Source organism: Lolium rigidum, chromosome 4, assembly GCF_022539505.1.
Source record: "Lolium rigidum isolate FL_2022 chromosome 4, APGP_CSIRO_Lrig_0.1, whole genome shotgun sequence".
Lineage (NCBI taxonomy): Eukaryota > Viridiplantae > Streptophyta > Magnoliopsida > Poales > Poaceae > Lolium > Lolium rigidum.
Window position 1 is genome coordinate 215,300,640 of NC_061511.1, and position 15,145 is coordinate 215,315,784.

Sequence of the window (15,145 nt, forward strand, 5' to 3'; positions counted from 1 at the left end):
CTCGTTTTCTTGAAGCTCTTCCGTGTCGCTTCTTTGATCCGTGTTGATCACGTCCAGCTCAAAGCATTCGCTGAGGGCTGGTTCAAATCGTGGAGCAACCAATGTTTGGCAAGATCAACGAGGTAGCCCAGCTTGTCTGTTGTTTGTTCTGAAGCATTCACGTCTTGTGGTCGAATTTATGTCACAACAAATCCCACCTTTTTAATTCTTCCCCTGTGCAACTGACAGCCGGGTCCCGTCGACATCGCCACCTCTGCAATTCACTATCCTAGTCAGGCTCCAATCAGCCTGGGTCCCGTTCGTCAGTCTTACAGGCTAGCTGCTGCCTTGGTGAGAAAAGTTTTGCCCATTTATCTGTTTTCTCTGAAAATTCCAGAAAACGATATAACTTGCAAAATCAATAACTTTTAATCTGTAACTCGAAATAAAATGTATTTTATATGAAAATTGATCAGAAAAAGTGCTAAACATGAATATGCCATCCATATGCTTGTTTGCATTTCGCATCATGTCGTGTCGTGCTAGTTTGCATTATCACCTAATATATAACATATGGAATTGTGCGGGATTATTATTTCATCCCAGTTCTATTTAATTTTGTGTAGCGCAACTATGCCTTGTCTTGCCATGCTATTAACATTTAATATGCGGGCTAGATAAATAACTTGAACCTAATTGTGTTCGGGATTTCGATTCCGCTTAATATGGTTAAGTTGCATCGCATCATGTTTGCCATATCATGCATATCATATCATGATCATGTCGATTCTTCTTTCGTAGTAGTAAGTGATGCATCTGTTGTTTGTTGCAGCGCTTTGCTTCTTCCCGGATAGGCCGTTGAGTTGATGAGATCTACGACAAGTTCTCCGGATGATCTTCGACAATCTTAAACAGGCAAGCATTTCCTAAACTCATGGCTCTACAGGAGTCGCTCACCTATTTTATTTTGCCTTCTCCCTTATGCTATCCTTTAGTTGTGTTCTTGTCACGTGTCATATCCACTTGTTACCTCAAGCAACCCATATTGCCTCCACCAACCTCCTACAACTGTTGTTTGGTTATCGGGTCTGCCTTGCGAGTCGTAGTGCATGCTAGTCATATGATGTTATATCTTGTTACCGTTATCCATACCTTATCGGGTTATCTGTTGGGCATCACGACACATGGTTTATGGATATATCAGTTAATAGTTGCTTAGTGGAGGCATCGGTGGGTCAGCTGATCGTTTTGTGACGGCTCACTTGTGCTTCCTAAATAACTTAGGACCCCGAGTTCTTGTTATCTGTTCCGAGACTGAGCGCTCTAACCACACGTGGGTATGCTTATCGGGTCTCCCCTCGACCACTGTCGGAATCTTCAGCTTTGTCCAGTGGCCACAATTAGTTTCGTAACATTTTGTTTCCCCCAGGAGTGCAACCTTGTTTCTTTGTGGTCAGATGATATGATATTACTTTTGGGGAAGCCGTGTTGCCTTGTAACCCCATTGCCTCTTGCACGCTCGTAGGCGCGGTCCGCATTGTTAAGAGGTCATCCTCTAGTGGGCTCTGATCCTCTTAACCGTTCTTGCAACAGCTAGGTCCGTCTCGGAGAGTCGACCGGACTTTGATACGGGTTTAACTTAGTTAGGTGGCTTCCTGGACATTGTTGTTGTGAACGAGAGTGCGAGACGTGATGCTCCACCTTTTTGACATTTGCCTTTGGAGTTCAACGTGCGTGTGGGCACATTTGAGCACCCCTGCATGGTTAAATCTTTGGGAAAAGCCGTGTCCGCAGTTATGGACGACTTGGAGCTGTATGACTTGACCATAGATAACTTACACCTGATGTTTCATTACTAATAAATTGTGTAGTAAGATAGAACAACTTAAATAATAACTGGATAAAACTTGCCAACCGTGTGAGTGCCTTTGTAAGTACTTCCTTTGCAAATGGGGGAATACATCGGATGGGTTATGTTTGCAGAGTATAGAAATGTTAGTTTATGCGCTCTCTCACCTTCTCTGATAGACGAATATTGTAGAGTGTCTGTATAGGTTTTTAGTGCTTGCGCGCTGCCGCTTAACCCCACCATGTTGCATATGACGTTCCTCTTGTGTTCTCTAAGTCTCGTGCGTGCCTCAAGTACAAAGGCCGACTGGTTGACGAATGCTTATACGTCTTGAAGTCTTGTTAAGTACGAACCCGTACTTATTGCTGCTTTGGGACATAACCGGGCAGGTATGAAGACATGTTCGATGAAGACGACGTTATCAAGGTTACCCTCCGGCTTGGCCTGGGCAGGGTTATGGACGCCATCGTTTATCTTCAGGACTCTTAATCCAATTTATATCTTGTCCATACTCGGACGTATTTGATCTTATGTATGCTTCGGATCTTGAGTTGTATACTTGTATCTTGACTCGTTGGAGTTGTTGTTGTAATATATGTTTCTTGTGAGCTCTATTGTAGTCATGTTGTAATGTTATCGCTCGTGATAATTCCTCTGGCATCACGTGTGTGATTCGTCGCGTACGTCGTATCGGAGGGCGTCTCTGAATCGATATCGTGAGGATTTCAGCGGGATCGCTGGGATCCTCATGGTACGGTTCTGGGGCATCACAAGTTGGTATCAGACCCTCAGGTTGTCGATAGCCCACGGTCCAGTCGCCTGTAGGATAACCTTGCCAATGATCGTTGAGTTTAGAGCGTCCAAACTATTTTCTAAAAAATCGTTGGATAGATCTGATTAGCTCTGCATTTTTCTCCTTATCTATATTCTTTCACATCTTATGTTTGCGAGTTTTGAGTCTTCTCTCTTATTCGAATTTTCCGAGTCTTAGGTATCCACATGGGTTGGATGATCTATGCCTTTCACCTAATAGGTCCGATCTTCGGAGGATCCCGACAGAAGTGCATCATCGTCAACGGAACAACGACTTCTTGTTGGTGGTGTCGACCAATCATCATGTAGCAACAAGCCTTGTTAGTGGTGTCGAGGAGATCTACACGTCGCCAGAAGATCCGATAGTTCACCTCTCTTTCCCGTACCTGGACGTGGGATCTCGGGGCGCGATCCCTTGTTAGTGGTGTCATTTGTAACGACCCGGAAAAATCCTATAATAGATTTTGCACCCTGCTTGTTTTTCCGGTCGTTTCCAGCATGATCCTGACGCCGTCGCTGTGTTTCCTTCCGTGTGCGCAGCTTTGTCTGTCTCCGACTCCAGGAGCTCGTCCCCGAGCTGTACCTCGCTCCAGAACGGTGTCGTCGTCACTTCTTGTTCCTCTGTGAAGCCTTGTCATGGTCATGGCCTTCTTCGACTTCGCGTTTTCTTGCAGCTCCTCCACGTCGCTTCTTTGATCCGTGTTGATCACGTCCAGCTCAAAGCATTCGCCGAGGGCTGGTTCAAATCGTGGAGCAACCAATGTTTGACAAGATCAACGAGGTAGACCAGCTTATGTGTAGCTTGTCTGTTGTTTGTTCTGAAGCCTTCATGTCTTGTGGGCGAATCTATGTCACAACTAATCCCCACCTTTTTAATTCTTTCCCTGTGCAACTGACAGCCGGGTCCTGTCGACAGCGCCACCTCTGCAGTTCACTATCCTAGTCAGCCTCCAACCAGCCTAGGTCCCGTTCGTCAGTCTCACAGGTTAGCTGCTGCCTTGGTGAGAAAAGCTTTGCCCATTTCTCTGTTTTCTCAGAAAATTCCAGAAAATGATATAACTTGTAAAATCAATAACTTTTAATCTGTAACATGAATATGCCATCCATATGCCTGTTTGCATTTCATATCATGTCGTGTCGTGCTAGTTTGCATTATCACCTATTATGTAACATAATGAATTGTGCGGGATTATTATTTCGTCCCGGTTCCATTTAATTTTTTGTAGTGCACCTATGCCTTGTCTTGCCATGCTATTAACATTTAATATGCGGGGTAGATAAATAACTTGAACCTAATACTTGTGTTCGGGATTTCGATTCCGCTTAATATGGTTAAGTTGCATCGCATCATGTTTTCCATGCCATGCATATCATATCATGATTATGCCAATTATTCTTTCGTAGTAGTAAGTGGTGCATCTGTTGTTTGTTGTAGCGGTTTGCTTCTTCCCGGATAGGCCGTTGAGTTATTGCGGGCTACGACAAGTTCTCCGGATGATCTTCGACAATCTTAAACATGCAAGCATTTCCTAAACTTCTGTCTCTGCAGGAGTCGTCCACCTACTTTATTTTGTCTTCTCCCTTGTGCTATCCTTTAGTTGCGTTCTTGTCACGTGTCCTATCCACTTGTTACCCTCAAGCAACCCATATTTCCTCCACCAACCTCATACAGCTGTTGTTTGGTTATCGGGTCTGCCTTGCGAGTCGTAGTGCATGCTAGTGCTGTTATATCTCGTTACCGTTATCGTTATCTTATCGGGTTATCTGTTGGGGATCATGACACATGGTTTATGGATATATCTGTTAATACTTGCTTAGCGGAGGCATCGGTGGGTCAGCTGATCATTTTATGATGGCTCATTTGTGTTTCCTAAATAACTTAGGACCCCGAGTTCTTGTTATCTATTCCGAGACTGAGCACTCTAACCACACGTGGGTATGCTTACCAGGTCTCCCCTCGACCACTGTCGAAATCTTCAGCTTTGTCCAGTGGCCACAATTAGTTTCGTAACGTTTTGTTTCTCCTGGGCGTGCAAGCTTGTTTCTTTGTGGTCAGATGATATGATATTACTTTTGGGGAAGTCGTGTTGCCTTGTAACCCCGTTCTCTCTTGCACACTAGTAGGCGCGGTCGGCATTGTTAAGAGGTCATCCTCTAGTGGGCTCTGATCCTCTTAGCCGTTCTCGCAACAGCTAGGTCCGTCTCGGAGAGTCGGCCAGACTATGATACGGGTTTAACTTAGTGAGGTGGCTTCCTTGACATTGTTGTCATGAATGAGAGTGCGAGACGTGATGCTCCACCTTTTTGCCATTTGCCTTTGGAGTTGAACGTGCGTGTGGGCACATTTGGGCACCCCTGCAGGGTTAAATCTTTTCGAAAATCCGTGTCCGTGGTTATGGACGACTTGGAGCTGTATGACTTGACCATAGACAACTTACACCTGATGTTTCATTACTAATAACTTGTGTAGTAAGATAGAACAACTTAAATAATAACTGGATAAAACTTGCCAATCGTGTGAGTGCCTTTTGTATCCTTTGCAAAGGGGGGAACACATCGGATGGGTTATGTTTGCAGAGTATAGAAATGTTAGTTTATGTACTCTCTCACCTTCTCTGATAGACGAATGTTTTAGAGTGTCTCTATAGGTTTTTAGTGCTTGCGCGCTGCCGCTTAAACCCACCATATTGCCTATGACGTTCCTCTTGCGTCCTCTAAGTCCCATGCGTGCTTCAAGTACAAAGGACGACTGGTTGACGAATGCTTATACGTCTTGAAGTCTTATTAAGTACAAAAACGTACTTATTGCTGCTTTGGGACATAACCGGGCAGGTATGAAGACATGTTCGATGAAGACGACGGTAGCAAGGTTACCCTCTGGCTTGGCCTGGGCAGGGTTATGGACACCATCGTTTATCTTCAGGACTCCTAGTCCAATTTGTATCTTGTCCGTACTCGGATGTATTTGATCTTATGTATGATTCAGATCTTGAGTTGTATACTTGTATCTTGACTCGTTGGATTCGTTGTTATAATATATGTTTCTTGTGGGCTCTATTGTAATCCTGTTGTAATGTTATCGTTCGTGATAATTCCTCTGGCATCACGTGTGTGATTCGTCGCGCACGTCGTGTCGAAGGGTGTCTCTTAATCGATATCGTGCGGATTTCGGCGGGATCGCTGGGATCCTCATGGTACCGGTTCCGGGGCATCACAATTAGTAATGTAGAATTTGAGTTGTTCATGGCCTTCAATGTGAATACGCTTTTTCCTGTGACGGCCATTGGCAATCCCATGAAAATATCTCGTATTTGAATCCCCTTCCAGAATGAATAGGGCTTTTGAATGCTGGTACCATTTCAACTCTTCTTCCCGAAGAAGACCCGCTAGTTGAGTATTAGATTGATTTTTCAAATCTAATTCAATGGTTGTTAGCGGTCTCACTTCAGTAAGCGCTTCTAACTCATCAATGATAGTCGATAAGTGAAGCTTATCCTTTTTAAGAATACCAGTTGTATGACTCGTTCATCCAGAAAGGTGTTTGCGAACTGCTCGCATCTTTTTATTCCACCTTAGAACCGGATTGTTTGCATATACTGGTCTTTCCCAAATATTTTTAACCATCTCGTGAAAACCTTCCCGCTGTAACCATCCAAGTTCAAACTTAAATGATTTCCTAGACAACGGTCTTGTTAACCCGGTAGTCAAAAGTATGGGAGCATGGTCCGACAGCTTTTCAATACGTTCTAGAGCGCGCACTGACACCATCGGTTATTTATCCTCCCAAGTGGTGTCCATCAGCACGCGGTCTAGTTTCTCGTATGTTAGGTCAGGTAAATTGTTAGCCCATGTATACTGTCGTCCTGACATCTCAACCTCTCTCAAGTCTAAACTATCGATGACAGCATTAAACAAGAAAGACCAGTGACCATTGAAAGGACCTTTACTTTTCTGAGTCTAAGCAAATTGAAATCACCCCCCTATGAGAATAGGGTATGGATCGTCCTTTGCAAGATTCACAAGCTCACGTAGAACGTCAGCTTTAAAGATATCCTGAGCCGCACAATAAACGGAGACCAGACTCCAAATGAAATTATCAGCCCTATTCCGAATAGTGAGTTTGATATGATACTCACCATCAACATTAGCCAAAACTTCCATGGAATCTATCCAGACTCCAATGAGCAAGCCACCGGACCTACCTCTAGGTGGGGGAGAGAACCTTTCAAAGTCTAATCCTCCGGATAACCGGTTTAAGAAACTTTGATAGTAATCACGCTTTCCCGTCTCAGAAATAGCAATAAAATCTAAATTATAGTCCTTACAACAATCGGCAATATGAGAGTGTTTAGCCAAGTCACGAAGACCTCTTCTATTCCTAAACATGCCATTCATTTAGATTTTGTAGCTAGACCTTACCTATGCTTCTTCTTCTTTTCGGCGGAAGACTTAGAAGACCGTCGAGAGGCTTTTAGGTCATAAAATGACTCTAACCCCGATTGTTCTAAGTCCACCTCCAAAGTACCTCCTATTAGAGTAGAAAGAAGACGACCATCTGAGATGACGTCGTCTTCCTCCTCCTCTAGAGAAGATAGTCCTGCCGAAACCTTCGGAATTACCGTTATGCGGTCATATTCCAAATGCCTCAAGACATTGGCCGAAACCGAAATGTCATCCGAAGTGAGACCCAAAGAAACGCCTACACTACCCAACGTCGTACCTGACGCATCCAGGTTCTTTGCCGCCTTATGGCGCATCGCCTTCTACATCATATCCTCATCCGTAGCCCCAGCCCCGTCCGCAGCCATCGCATGACGCCCACTCCTCCTCATCTTCGGCTGATGAAAAGGAGGAGGGTGCGTCGGCTAGGGACAAAGGGGATGCACCTCCACCGTAGAACCACAAGGCATCGGCGACCGAGGTGAGGGGGGAGAAGTCGACGTAGACCCTCCTGAACTCGGTCTGAAGACACCAGCGGCTTAGCTCCCGGTGAAGACGGAGGTGATGACGTAGGCGTTGTAGACGGCCCCATCGTCACCGGAGCCCCCGCAGCAGTCGGCATCCCGGCCGCATCGATGGGCGCCTCGATCGACCCGTCCCTTCTTCGTGGCGGCGTGGCCGCATCCTCTTGGCTCCCTTGGCTTCCTCGTGGTGGCGTGGCTGGCAGCGTGCCTGCTCCCCTGTGCGTTGTTGAGTGTTGACAGAGAACGCACAACCTTAGGTAACATGCACGTGTGGTACAACGAGTCCACAGGTGGTACAACGAGTCCAAAGACACGTCTGGTGTAACCTAATTTTCTTGGAACTAGAATTAAGATAAAATCGCGATGGATACATAATGGAGTAGCTCACGATCTGGGAGATCACGGCACCATATTCGATCTCCAGAAGAATTACTCGGGAGATCTCACCTTTTCTATCCATGTATATGGCGCCGAGGGAGGGACGACGCCGGCGGGACAAAGGAAAGTCCAAGGCTAGGAAGAGGAAAGAGGCCCACCGGGGAACGACGGTGCACGACCTCCCGGAGCACGTCTTTGAGCAGATCCTCCTCCGCCTCGGCCCTAACTCGCCGTCCCTTCTCCGCGCCGCGGCAACGTGCAGGAGATGGTGCCGCGTCGTCGGTGACGCTGGCTTCCTCGACCGGATCGCCACCACAGCGCCGCGGCACGTCGGTGACTACCGCACCATCAAAGGATGCCCATTATTCTTCCCGTCCATGCCGCTCGAGGTCGATGGCCACCGCTTCTCCCTCGACTTCCTGCCCGACAGCACGTCCCGGGAGCTCACCGACAGTCGTGGCAGCGTCCTCCTCCTAGAAAAGAAGTTCAACTGCGGAGGAACATCGCACTACCGGTGCGGCTGTTGCCCCGACCTCATCGTCTGCGATCCGCTCACGACGCGCTACCGGGGGATCCTTTGGCCACCCGATCCGGACGGACTCAACCGCATGGGTGTGTTCCTGTCTGATGGCAACGATGGCGCCGGCTGCAACGTCAGCTTGTCCAACTTCAGAATTGTCGCGCCGGTCGAGGAAACTCTAGCATTAGTGTTCACCGCGGGCAGCGATGGCGGCTGGGGCAAGGTGCACAGCGAGCTCCCCGACGATCCGGAGACGATTACCGCCTACTTCTTTGCCGGGCGTGCCAATGGCTCTTCGTACTGGGGAGTCGAAGAAGACAGCACTATGGTGCTTGTTCTTGATGAGGCCACCGCGGTCTTCTCCTTGGACCGTCTCCCTCAGAATGTCTGGGGTCTGCCTGATGAAGACACTGCCTGCATCATCGGCGGCGAGGATGGCATGCTGCGCGCCGTGCGTCTGATAGGCAACGATCTCAATGTTTTCGTGCGGAGGCATCCGGGTTGCAGCAACGATGATGAGTGGGTGTTGGAGAAGCAACTGGACTTGCTGGAGGCCACCGCTGGGCTGCCGAGGCACGACGAGGCCTTTTTCGACCAAGAAGTCTTTTTTCATGGGGCAAATGACAAGTGTATCGTCCTCTCGCTAAGTGATCAGACATGGGTATTCTCCGTTGACCTCGACACAATGCGGGTAAAACCCGAAACATACATCGAGCAAATGTACCCTTACGAGTTGCCATGGCCCCCACTGTTGCCTGATGTCAGCAAAAAAGGAAGACAATAATCCTGCTCATTATGTGTCAAAATTCCTGGAGATCAAAATTGACTTGATACGAGACTGTACAAAGGATGAGGCTTTTTTTTATCTTATATCTGAAAAAAAACGTACACAATGCAGGGGTGCTCATATATACTTGCAAAAACATGGGTGGCTGCATAGTCGGAGGATTGAAGCCACCAGAGCGTCATAGTAGTTGGTTTTTTATATCGTTTTTATGTATCTCATGTTGATGAATTATGGACTTCTGAACGGCTGTGTATCCTGGTTATGCAGAGGCTGAGTGTAATGCTTAAAACTTTTTTGAGTAATAAAGCGCTCCTTATCATATATACTTACAAAAACAATTTTTTCTTGTGTCAAATTTATCCCTTTCCATGTCTTGGGATTACAACTATGTTGTAACGCCCTCTTATGTCCGATTCAGAAGTTGTACTTGTCCCTAGACTTGCATTGTGTCCTCCGATGGAGTTGGATTTTATATCGAAATGTGGCAAGAAAGAAATGTCGTTGTTTTTGGTCCAAATATCCAGAAAATAGAACGTGGTTTCCTTTTTGTTTTTCTCGTCAGGTTGGAGCGCGAGATCGAGTCGTTTGGTTTGTTTTGTGGTCTCGATCGTTCGGCCGCCACGCAATTAATGGACCCAGTAGGAAGCGCACCCACCGATATGGATCGATCGATAGTTTTGAGTTGGAAGGAAATTAACGGAGGTGGGAAAAAAAGGAGGCGAAACGAAGAGGCAGAGAGTCTTCACGTCTCTTTGACCCGTACGTCGCAAGTGCGATCGCGGACGGAAAAAAAAAAGGAGACTCGCGCTCGGTTTGGATTTGATTTAAAAGTTAAAACAGAAACAAAACGGAGGGGTGGAAATAAGGAGGCGATCGAGCGAAACGAATCAGTTCGGATTTTGCGCCCACTTTTCACGATCTGGAGGCAGGCATGAATCCAGTGAAGATCAACCAGAATCGTGCGTATCAGTTGATTTGATTTGATTTGATTGAGCCTGGACTGGTCTGGTGTGACCAGCAACCCATCCGCGACGGCTAGCAGCCTCCAGCTCGCTTCCTACGCGACTTGGTACGAGAGAAGACGCCAGGCCGACTCGGATACCTCACACATAGGCCACGTTTAATTACCTTCCCGAATTCGGATCAATCCCGCAGGATACATAATCTGGGAGTGGGAGGTCCTCTCGGCCGCCACACTAGATCTACCGCAGTATTTTCCAGCAGATCTTACCTTTTCCGTCAATGGATATGTCACCGGCGGAACGTCGCCGGCGGCGGTGGGACAAGGGCGAGTCCAGGCACAAGAGGAGGAAAGGGGCCGGGCGGAGGACGACCGTGGACGACCTCCCGGAGCACGTCTTCGAGCAGATCCTCTCCCGCCTCGGTCCCTACTCCCCTTACCTCGTCCGCGCCGCCGCCACGTGCCGGCGGTGGTTCCGCGTCGTGGCGGACGCCGGCTTCCTCGCCCGGCTCGCCACGACGACGCACGCCGGCGACTACCGCACCATCGACGGACGCTCCGTCTTCGTCCCGTCCTCACCTCTCGACGATGATGGCCGCCGCCGCTTCTCCCTCGACTTCCTGCCAGACAGCGAGTCCTGGGAGCTCGCCGACAGCCGCGACAGCCTCCTTCTCCTTTCCAAGAAAGAATCCGCCTACGAGTCATGCTCCCTTGAGCACAACTATGACAGTTGTCGTTGTTGCGACGTCGTCGTTTGCGATCCGCTCAGGGCACGCTACCAGGTGATCCCATGGCCGTTGGATGGTGAGGACAGATCGGATTGCATCGGCCTGTTCCTGGCCGGCGGCGGCGATGGCCGCCCCTCGAGCATGTCCAATTTCAAAATCATTGTTGTGATCCAGCAAACCGAAATGTTTGGATACACAATAGGAATCGACGGCGTCTGGCACTCTATACGTGAAGAGTACCCTCGCGATCTGGAATCGATCACGGGTGACTTCTTTGCCGGGCGTGCCAATGGCTCTTTGTACTGGGGACTTGAAGAAGACATCACTATGGTGATTGTTCTTGATGAGGCCACCTGGACTCTCTCCTTGGCCCGGCTTCCTTGGGGGCTGTCCAGCGATAAGACCGCTCGGATTATAGGTGGCCAGGATGGCATGTTGCGTGTTGTGCGCCTGATAGGCAAGAATCTCTATGTCTTTGCGCAGACGCGTCTTGGTTGTAACGGCGACAACCACGAGTGGGTGCTAGAGAAGAGGTTGTGTTTGTCAAACACCACAATTGGGCTGCCAGGACACGATGAGAGCTTGCTCAAACAGAAAATTATTATTATCAGGGCAAACGACGAGTACATCCTCCTCTCACTAAGTGATGGGACATGGGCATTCACAGTCGAGCTCGATGCGATGAGGGTAGAGAGCGAACATCCAAGGAACAAGTACACCGGAAAAATGTACCCGTATGTGTTACCATGGCCGCCGGTGCTGTCTGATCTCAGCAAAGAGCAATATGCTGTAGTACGTAGGCATAAGTGATAGGAAATAGCTCAAGAATATATTGTGAAAATGGTCATCCTAGCTTCCGTTAAAGGTAATTATTCTTTGCTTAGTCCTAATATTTATGGATTCATGGCTTATATGGTAATTATCAGTCCTTTGTATCTAATCTGATTAATTATATGATGGAAACTAAGTTAGAAAGATGTCTAGATTTTGCTGGTGCCAACCCTGAGGGGTTGTTATCCTACTTGAAAATATAGATGCTATAATTGTGTATATTGAGAAATTTGGTGCTCTTAGATATGTAGGATGATATTACTATCCATTCTTTACACAATTCCTAAGATTTCTCATGGTAAGTATAATTCTGGAAATGATTTTAGAAATGGTAATGAAGATGGAAGATTCAACTGATCACGCTGAAGTTATGGATAACCTAAAAGAGTGGACAAAGGTAAAATCTAGAAAGAAGCCCCTATGGCTTGAGAAACAAAAAAAACTATGGTAGTTTTTCCCTGTAAAATATTGGCTTTTGTATATCTGACATAATTCTTCCGACTGCTAATAACATCAAAAGGCATAATGTGGATCTTGTGGGTTTAAGAGAAACCAAGAAAAGTGCAGTTTCTCATGCAACCCTTAACATGATTTCTAACTATGCACCTTTTGGCATCTTATCCCAGCACAAGGCTCTATTGATATGGATCTTAGTTGGCTTTATGGATTCCTCTATTGATGTTATTGATCATGTTAACAGACAATTTGTTTTGAGCTATGTTGTTAGAAGTAAGTATGACCAAAGATTATGGCAAATGATAATTGTTTATGGTGCGGGGTCAAACTTTCTTTCATACTTGAGTTGCATGATTGAATGAAAAAACTTCCTACCATATCCTCATAGTAGGTGGTTAGAACCTACTTAGGGATCATGTAAGAAGAAAATGGCAATATAACTATGCAATGGGAGTTTTTATGTTCAATGGATGGACTAATAGATGGGCTTTGATTGATTAAAGTTAGCAAATAGAAGCTAATTTGGGGCAATCATCAAGATAACTTTGATTGTATATGCATTTCATAGTGTTTATTTTCTATATCATGGGATAGTTTTTCTCATGTAATGTATGCTAAGGCTCTCCCGTTTATGGGCAGTGATCATACTCTTCTTTAGTTTGAAAATGGCTCAAATGGAATGGTTTGTCATGTATATTTTTGGTTTGCAAAGGGGTAGTTAAGTGAATTCCTCATCCTCGTGGAGATCAAAATATAGGAATCCTAATTCCAAGTTCCAATCTTATATATGTTTGGTAGTATAAAATTGCATATGTGTAGGAAATAAAATAACTCGATGGAATAGTGATGATGAATATGGGTGGAAACAATATTTGTTAAATGACTTAGATATTGTAGATGCACTTTTGAAATAATGTACTCCTAGTGAAGGAGAATGGCCGAGAAATATTTCTCAAGAGCTAAAATGATAATTGGTCAAAAGAATAAACAAAAAAATTGGATACTATCAAGAGAGAATTGATTTTCTTCTCAGAAAAATAATCCGTATTTTCATGCTAAATCTATTATATTGGTTGTACTAGAAGGCCCTTGTGTGATTGCGGGAAGTAGAAACAATATGCTAGATGTTGATTTGAACTTTATCAATAATATTTTTTTGTTTTGAAATCAAATCTGATACTATGAATGTGGAGCAATTTTTTGATTTTTTGACCTATCAATCTTTGCAATTTTAATGTGAAATTACATTAAAAAGCAATGAATAGTAGGGTGTCTCCAATTGTGTATAGGTTGATTTCCTATAATAAAACAGCATTCTTAAAAGTTGTTTTATCCTAGCAAGTGGTGTAGCTTCCCAGTCCATTTCGTAATTAAGCTAGATTATGAGAAATCATGCGACTAAACTGAGGATTTCTTCATGAGGTTCTTTTACCCAGGGGCTTGGGTCCTCATGGAGAAACTAGATTGATAATATCCTAAGTAATGGCTTATTCCTTGTAAGATTGAGTGCCATCAATAGTAATTGTGCCAGAGCTAGCAAGTGACTTAAACAAGGGGATCCCATCTCACCCCATTCTATTCAACCTGTTTGATTATGTCTTCTCCAACGTTTTTACTAAAGCTTCTAGGCATGGTACTATTAGTGGTTTATTAGCTAATATATCTGAAGGTGGTATTCTTAGTTTATAGTACGCTAGTGGTAATGTAAGTTTTTTTAGGATGATATTTTCATTGCTAGAATTCTCAAATGGATAATAACTTGTTTTAAGAACTTTTCTAGTCTAAGAATTAATTACAACATGAGGGACTTAAATATCATGAGGTTCCTCTTCATATTTGGAAATTTACGAGAGGTTATCTCCATCCTATTAGTTCTAAGAGAATGAAGTATGTTCGAGGATGGAATGGCAATTTGTTGTCTAATGGTATTAAGGATGGAAGGTCCCAACTTATCTTCTAAATTTCTAAATTTCCTAAATGGGCAATCCATGCAATTACCTCTCAAACATCATATTTTTCTTGGGTGCTTGCACACACACTTGCTTGTTGGGATTGTGTGCGTCTCCAAGGATTTGATCTTGTGACATGTGGCAAATAAAAAACTTTCAACTAGAGAAAATTTGAATAAACATAGGAATATGAAATATATAACTATTGTTTTATGCATGGAATCTGAAATATTCATCACTTATTTTTTTGAATGTATCATTGCATCCTATATATGGGAGTTTGTTTGCTCTATTTTCTGAATGTAATGTTGGTACTAACTTAAATCTGCGAGAAATCGTTGGATTGGTGAGAAGAGAAATGTTGGTTTTAATTTGGTCCTAGTTGCTATCTTATGGTATTTGTTGATTCTGAGAGAAGAACTCTTCTTTCAGGGAACAACTTGGACAAGTATGGATTATGTCTGGAACAAATCGCTACACATCCTTCATCGATGGAGGAAACATTTCAATCCCTAAATCAGAGTTGTTGGATCACATGATTTTCATGTTGGAAAGAACAAGAAGGAAGTTGCATGCAGATCGTATTGTCGGAACCCTTGTCACCAAAATGCAATGGTCAAGCTCTAGACATTGGATACATTATTTTTTCCTTGTATGACTTGAAATCCATAACATTGTCATGAGGCTTTACTTTACTTTTCATATGATACTTAAGGTTTTGGTATGGATAATGTGATTTCATGTTTAATAAACAGGATGGGGTTGCCCTCCTTTCTTTTAAAGGGCATAGTTGAAGTATTTACATCGAGTAAATAGTATACCATGAATACTTCATGTACATGTGTCATCCACATGTTGAAACAAACTTTCTAGGAATATTTCATGCATAAACTAGATAAAAGAGTTAGTATGGGTTTGCATTACATTGTT